Source organism: Dama dama, chromosome 12 (assembly GCF_033118175.1).
Source record: "Dama dama isolate Ldn47 chromosome 12, ASM3311817v1, whole genome shotgun sequence".
NCBI classification, from domain to species: domain Eukaryota; kingdom Metazoa; phylum Chordata; class Mammalia; order Artiodactyla; family Cervidae; genus Dama; species Dama dama.
The window spans coordinates 85,536,631-85,542,683 of record NC_083692.1 but is presented as its reverse complement, the minus strand read 5'-3'; the positions used below and the strand labels follow the sequence as shown (position 1 = coordinate 85,542,683).

General features: G+C 44.9%; 1 pseudogene; it reads right to left on the bottom strand.

Annotated features, from left to right (window-relative positions):
• Positions 1 to 4,375: 4,375 nt before the first annotated feature.
• Positions 4,376 to 5,423, bottom strand: LOC133067431 (E3 ubiquitin-protein ligase RNF113A-like; annotated as a pseudogene).
• Positions 5,424 to 6,053: the final 630 nt, after the last annotated feature.

Genomic DNA, 6,053 nt, shown 5'->3' with positions numbered 1-6,053 from the left:
GGTTTAATCACACACAGTATGTCCCCCACTAAAGCGTTAATGAAACAGAATCAGGGCGTAAAACTACATCAGCTGTTTCTCAAGGAGAACGCTCTTTTACAAAAGCAGGATTTTGTGTTTTTTTCCCCTAGGCAGGGATGGGCACTAACCCAGTGTTTGAAGGAGTCACCAGTGAGGGAACAAAAGGGCACAGAGAGGAAATTTGGGGGTTCTAGTTGTTTTACATTGTTGTGTTATCTTCAGGTGTACCCAAGGTGATTCAGATACACACACACACATATTATTTTCCCTATAGGTTATTACAAAACACTGAGTATAGTTCTCTGTGCTATATAATAGGTCCTTGTTGGTTAACTATTTTATATATAATAGTGTGTATATGTTAATCCCAAACTCCTAATTTATTCCCTCCTCCTGTTTTCCGCTTGGGTAAGCATAAATTTGTTTTCTGTTTGTGAATCTATTTCTGTTTTGTAAATAAGATCATTTGTATCCTTTTCTTAGATCCCACATATAAGTGATATCATGATATCTCATGGCTTTTCTTAATCGTCGCAGCTGCCTGTACTGAGGCTTTGCTACTTGGGGCCGTGGGCACCATCCCACACACAGTCAGTCTTCCCAGCAGACGTCCCTCTCTGCAGCTGAGGAAACGGCGGCCCAGCCTTGACTTGTCCATCTTGGCTCCCTAAAGGGAAGCTCCAGGCCCAGCAGTTTCTCATGGGCCTCTCAGCACTGCCCACAGTGTCCGGCTCTCAGGAGGTACTCAGTCCATCACCTGTCCACAGAGGGAAGTGTGGTGGAGATGCAATGCGAGGTGGGCCCTCTACCACCAGCCCCGTGCCGTTCGCCATCTGCTGTAGCTTTCTCCCAGGTGAGCCACTCCCTCCGCCCCACTTATGGCCAGAGTAGCGTGAGAAATTCGTGAACCACGCCTCGGGGAGGCTAATGTCCTCCGTCACTGCTCCCTCCTCCAGATCCCTGGGTCAGCCCCGATAACTGGACAGCCAGACCCTTCCACTTGGCCCTGCTAGTTGTCTCTTTTCAGACATTTCCTGTCCCCAGTTCGGCTGTCACGCCTTTGAGGGCAGGCACAGCATGTCTGCAGGGGCTCTTTGGGTGATGCACGCGTACTTTAGAGTTGTAAGAGGACCTTTCTTGACAGCGACATTTTTTAAATTTTATTTTAAATTGAAGGATAATTGCTTTACAGAATTGTGTTGTTTTCTGTCAAACCTCAACATGAATCAGCCATAGATATACATCTATCCCCTCCCTTTTGAACCCCCTCCCATCTCCCTCCCCACCCCGCCCCTCCAGATTGATTCAGAGCCTCAGTTTGAGTTTCCTGACACATACGGCAAATTCCTATTGGCTGTCCGTTTTACACACGGTAATGTAAGTTTCCATGGTGCTCTTTCCATACATCTCACCCTCTCCTCCCCTCTCCCCATGTCCATAAGTCTGTTCTCTATGTCTGTTTCTCCATTGCTGCCCTGTAAACAAATTCTTCAGTGCCATTTTTACAGATTTCGTACATATGCATTAGAATATGATATTTATCTTTCTCTTTCTGACTTACTTTATATAATAGTTTCTAGGTTCATCCACCTCATTAGAACTGACTCAAAGGTGTTCCTTTTTATGGATGAGTAATATTCCATTGTGTATATGTACCACAACTTCTTTATCCATTCATCTGTCGATGGACATCTAGGTTGCTTCCTTTTTCTAGCTATTGTAAATAGTGCTGCAATGAACAATGGGATACATGTGTCTTTTTCAATTTTGGTTTCCTCAGGGTGTATGCCTAGGAGTGGGATTGCTGGGTCGTATGGTGGTCTTATCCCTAGTTTTTTAAGGAATCTCCATACCATCTTCCAAAGTGGCTGTATCAATTTACATTCCCACCAACAGTGCAAGAGCATGTCCTTTTCTCCACATCCTCTCCAGCATTTATTGTTTGTAGACTTTTTGGTGAGGCCTTTCTGACTGGTGTGACGTAATATTTCATTGTAGTTTTGATTTGCATTTCTCTGATAATGAGCGATGTTGAGCATCTTTTCATGTGTTTTTAGCCATCTGTATGTCTTCTTTGGAGAAATGTCTGTTTAGATCTTTTCCCCACCTTTTGATTGGGTTGTTGTTTTTCTGGTATTGAGTTGTATGAGCTGCTTGTATATTTTGGAAATTAATCCTTTGTAAGTTGGTTCATTTGCTATTATCTTCTCCCATTCTGAGGGTTGTCTTTTCACCTTGCTTATAGTTTCCTTTGCTCAACAGCAACATTTTATCTTTGTGTTTTCTATTAACCCCACTGTGGTAGGCTTTCTGGTCAGCATCCCTCCCCTTATTCCTAGCATTTGGTTCAGCAGCAAAGGAGGGGGATGATGAAGTTGTAAGTGAAGGGGGAGTCCATCAGAATGCTAAATTTTTAAAGATTGAGAATATTGTGTGTGGGCAGGGATGGGAGAATGGATATGCATATGCTGTGGGCGAAGCCTCTTTAGAAGGCAAATCATCAGTAAACAACAGTGGCTTAAAGCAGAAATTTTATTTTTCTTTCATACAAAAATCTAAGCTGGTAGGATGTCCTGAGAAGAAGGGTAGCTTGGCTGCTTGAGGTTATCCAGAAGCCCAGATTCTTTCTATACATCATCCCACCATCCCCAAAGGTACTGTTCATCACCTGGTGGAAGCTGGTTCCCACCACCACCACATCTGCTCTCCAAACAGCATTCTCAACGGGGAAAGAGGAAATAGACCAAAGGCTACTTTTGAAAGCATGACTCAGAAATTTCACACCGTACGTCCCATTGGCCAGAAGTTAGTTACCCGTCTCCCTTGTCTGCAGCAAGGGAGCCTGGGAAACACCTTCTCAAGCTGTGCCTAGATAAAACTCAGGAGATTCATTGCTAAAACGAATAACAGAGCAAATATTTGTTGGGCAGCTTTAGACACATAGAGGAATTATCAAAATTAAAAGTGAATATGTCACTTGGTCCAGCAATTCTAGTTCAGAAAATCTATTATAAGGATGTGTTCACACAAGTACATGAAGATTATAGAAAAGGGTAGTACTGATGGCTTTCAAACAAGTTTGCAAACTCTTTGGTACTCCTCCCTTCAAAATGGCTGGGCTCGGTGACTGACTTGTAGTGAACAGAATGGGGCAGAGATGACAGTGTGTGACTTATGAGGCTAGGCCTTAAAATGCTTTTCTGCATTTCTGTTCTCTCCTGAATAACTCACTCTGGGGGAAACCTGCCGCCACGCTGTGAGGACCCTCAATCAGCCTCGTGGAGAGGACTACATAGGGAGCTAGGAATTAGGGCTCTCCACCATCAGACAGCCAGCAACCCTCTCCAGTATTCTTGTCTGAAGAATCCCATGGACAGAGGAGCCTGGCAGGCTATAGTCCATAGTGTCATAAAGAGTCGGACGCAACATGCTAAGTACCTTAGCACGGCACGGCACCATCAGACATCACCCACTTGCCAGCCCTGGAGGGAGTGAACCCTCCAGCACAGTCAAACTCCAGTGATTGTAGCCCCAGCCAACATTCTGACTGCAACCCAATGAAAAACACGAAGCCAGAAGCCATCCAGCCAAGCAGCTCCCAAATTCCTGTCTGGCAAAAACTGTGAGCCATGTTAAATATTTATTATAGTTTTAAGTCACAAAATTTTGGGGTGATGTGTTAGGCGGCAATAATATTGCTTTCTTGTTTGTAGTAGCAAAAAACAGAAATACCAGAAATAATGAAAAGAAGTTAGGGAGGGTGCTGTCGCCTCTGGGGGTGGGTTTGGGTACCCCATGTACACCCCTTCTGGTACACTGTCGTGTATATGCATTGTGTACCCAAAGCGCCTTTCTGGATACAGTACATACACAGCTGTGTATATGTATTGTATACACAAAGTGCCTTTGTGGACACATATAAACAGTTTTTATATAGGTGCTGTCCCCTTGGGCTGATTCAATCAGCTGCAAGGTCACAGGGCTCCTATTGTTAAATCAGTCCCCATAAACAGGTAACCCTCACTGATTTGATCAACATGCTTGGGTCATGTGACACCTACATATTAAACCAGCCCCTAAAACATGTGACTCCCATTGATTAAATCAGCTCCATTAAATATCCTGACCTCCACTACATCGATCATCCTTAGATCTCCTGGCATCCATTCTACCAATCAAACCCCTTAGGTTTCCTGACCTCCATTAAATCCATCTGCCTTCTTAATTCTCCAGACACCCATTAAGTCATTCTGCCTTCTTAATTCTCCTGTACCCCATTAAGTCAATGGGTCTTCTTTTTTTTTAAGATTTCCAAAATAACAAAACATTTGAGATTTGAGACTAATGGGAAATTTTAAGTAATGGGAATTGGACTCTCATCGGGGTCTTCTGGGAAATCAGAAGCACCACCCCCTTCTGCAGCTCAATGTTTCTCCAGTTTAGTAATCAATTCCTTCTCTGGACGCCACTGGTCTGCTGGTCACAGACATAGCAGCGAGGGGTGGTGTGAAAAAGCTGCAGCGGGCAGCGCTCGCGGAAATAATGCCTGCACTTGGTGATAACTGGGTTTTGGAAGTCTGGTGACAGAGGAAAACACTTGAATGGTATTTCCCCCTGGTCGCTTCCCACTTCGTAGTTTTCGTCCTCTTAGACGCCATAGGGGCACTCATCAAGTTCGTGTTCGATCTGCCACCCATGCTTGTGATCTGAGCAGTCACGGAGGAATTTGCAGCGGTCTGCAAAGCCGCAAAAACCAATCTCCTCGTAGTCCTTACAAATGCCGAGCTGGTAATCCCAGCACATGGAGATGCTGGGGAACTCGGATGGGGCCCTTCCGCACCATTCCGGAGGAAGCAGTGCCCATAGACGTATCCTTGGGCTTCATGTATTTCTGGCAATGATTGATTATTAGATCTTATTAGATCTCATGATTACTAGATCAAACCACCAGATAGATCATCTTCCTTGCCCCTCAGCTCCTCCTGGATCTCCTGGCTGCGCTCAGAGACAGCTTGTGTGTTAAGTCCTTCTCTGTGTCCAGCTCGTGGACAGCAGTGGCCCCCATATCCTCTGGCCCTAGGGGTTTCGCCGAGCGAGTGGACTTACAGACCACACCCAGACACCTGGGCTCATTCTCCTCCTCCTCGCCACTCCGGTCACCGTATGCCGCCTCTGCTTACCACTCTCACGGGTCTTCTGTATCATGGGATTGTGGGGAGCTTGCTTCTTTTCTGGGCAAACCACGGTGTTCCCTTCATCACTGCAGCTATTCTCTCCAGACTCTTGGTTGCAGATGGGGCGCTTTCTGCAGCCTGCAGCTACTTTTTGCCCAGACTTTTTGAAAAGAAAGGACTTTTTCACAACTGGTCTGTCCTCTTTCCTAGGGAAAGTTGATCTGCCATTTTTAGGGTCTTGAGGTCCAAAACAGCTGTGGTCTGCTGGGTAGTGTGGGCCGGCTCATCACTACACTGTCAGAATGCTCGACTGTGAATTCGTGCAAAATCTGTGGTGGCAGGTGTTCTTAGTCTCCTGACCAACCTTAAAAAAAAAAAAAAGCCCCCTTAAATCACGTGATTGCTTTTGATTCCATCAGTCCACTTAAATCAGCCTGGGAAGGGGGCTGTCCTTCCTCAGGGGTGCTTGGGTAGAGTATAGTTGATGAATAATATCATGTTAGTTTCAGGTGTATGGAGAGTGATTCAGTAATACATATACATGTATCTATTCTTTTTCAAATTCTTTTCCCATGCAGGTTTTTACAGAATACTGAGCAGAGTTCCCTGTGCTGTAGAGAAGGTCCTATGTTGTTTTGGTGTTTGTTTGGGTTATCTATTTTACATACTGTGGTGTCTGTATGTCAATTCTGGTCCCCCAATTCATCTTTCCCCTTTGGTTAACCTTTGGTAACCACAGGTTTGCTTTCTAAGTCTCTGAGTCTGTTTTATGAATTAGGTTCACTTGTAATATTTTGATAGCCTACAGTGAACGGGGTCAGATTCCTGATCTCTGAAGAAGAAAATTTAGCTTCAGGA